Raw genomic sequence first — 2,024 nt, forward strand, 5'->3', positions numbered from 1 at the left:
AATCAGTGTCCTTTAGTGGCCACTCTTGCTATTGTGGAAGAGATTTTTCACTCCAAGTGAGTGAGTACCCATACGTTAAAATTGCGGTGCTGTGTCCCCTGGAACTGGTCGTCTCCCAAATCAGTGATCATAAGTGAGAACAACAAGTAACTGAGCAGAGCATTGTAAGGTTTAATTAGAAGATGCACGCGATTACTGCATTGCGTGTTTCTCTAATGTAGCTAGGAATTGTTTGAAATGGGTAGAATTGGACCTGGTAGGTACTAGTCTCGTGTCTGATAAAATAAGCGCCTTGTCTAAGGTGCTTCCGACCACTCAAAGCGCTTTTACATTAACGTGCCAACATTCTCGACCCTGTTCAGGAACACAATGTACACGACAGCGTATGCGAGGAGAGAGTCCATTATCGAACAGGAAACTAACTCATGGGAATCGACGACCTGGTTGTATGCGTAAGTGGTGAGTAGGGTTAGGACCATGGGTTTTTAGAGTTAAGGTCAGACAGGATTAGGTAATTATGGTGTTTTATGTCATATTAACTTGAATACAGGATATAGGTGCTCGGTCCCAGGTATCATTGTGGTTAATAGTATCAACATTAAAGTAAAGACGCTTAATTGTGCCCCAGGTATGTGGCATATTGATGTAGTGTGGGCTTAATATGGTTTTCACTTCTAGTGAGTGGGTACTAGATTGAGTGTGATGTATCTTGTTAGTGTGTAATAAATGTTCATGTTGTAATTGCCAATACCAATGTGCATATGGTGTATCAGTAAGTTCTCGATTTATAGATTATGATATTTGTTGCATGTGGAAGTATAGGCGACAGTGTGTCGGTGTGATGATCTAACATGACCGACCCAGTTCTCTCTAAATACTATAGTGTTCTCGGAAGAATAGGCTAGTTTGCACTGAGGTCTGCGATCTCTAAATGTGCCTGTTTAATAATCTTTGGTGGAATGTTATTATGCCATTGTTAGAATGCTATGTGAAAGCAGTGAGATGTCACTAGACAACAATGAGCACCATAAAATCCCTGGTAGCACAGATGTGCTAATGCGCAATTTGTTATTCTATGAGATATGTTTGTAGAAAAATAGTGTGATGTGTTTTGGTAATATGTTAGTTTGAGTGACGGAAAATTGCAACGTGATTGTCTATTAGTTAGCAAAAATAAGCAAGTTTAATTTGATTGTTCGTGTTGATAAATCCATAGAATATTCTGTCCTCACTCTTCTCCGATCAGTTTACGTTTGGAGAGTGGAAATGTGTTGCATGCTTCCGCGACTGTGGTCAAACTTTGCAGTCAGCTCTGGTTCGCATGTCCGCTCTCCTCTCAGCGTCCGCGCTCCGATACGAGCCACACACCATCATCAGAAGACACTCATTTTATTCATAACAAGCACCTGAAGTGGGTAAGCACATTTTCGGGGTTTTTAGTATATTAATTTATCCAATGCTCAATAAATTTGCACTAGAATGGGTCTGCAGAATTTCTCATGCCATTGCAAGCGGGGTCTTGGTTCCACCTAGATAAATGCCCTGGCTCCCTCCAGAGCGGTCCGTTTAGTGATGTGTTTTCCTGGTCCATAGTCACAACAAAATGAGAAAAAAAGGAAGAACAGCCGAGAGGTCGGAGAGATAATGTTGCGCTCATAAACCATAAGGTGAGTGATGCTTCATAGGTGCACATTAAAACTTTAAACTTTTAATTGGTTAAATTTAAAAACCATAACCCAAGTATACTAGGTCTGTTGAGTAATAAAATAGTGTTAAAAGGGCGTATATTAGATATAGATTATAGATATAATATATATTTAATTGGCAATCTATCCAATAGGATGTTGGGACATTTCACTCAAAATCATAAATGTGTATCACGATGGTGCAGAAAAGTCAGGGGACCACCAAAGTAAAGTGGATCAATCGTCTGGGAATCATGAGTGTCTGTCTTAGATTTTGTGCCAATTTATCTCGTAGATGTAAAAATATTTCATTGTATAAGTGAAAACTTTAACCTGCTA

General features: G+C 39.6%; 1 protein-coding gene across 1 annotated transcript in view; it reads right to left on the minus strand.

The window, feature by feature from the left end:
* The window catches only part of LOC118326389 (venom factor-like), a 27,233-nt gene that overhangs the window by 22,102 nt on the left and 3,107 nt on the right, over positions 1-2,024 (minus strand). The gene's annotated exons all lie outside the window — the stretch shown is intronic.

Source organism: Morone saxatilis, unplaced genomic scaffold (genome assembly GCF_004916995.1).
Source record: "Morone saxatilis isolate NCDOM2014 unplaced genomic scaffold, NCSU_SB_2.0 Contig17, whole genome shotgun sequence".
NCBI lineage: Eukaryota > Metazoa > Chordata > Actinopteri > Moronidae > Morone > Morone saxatilis.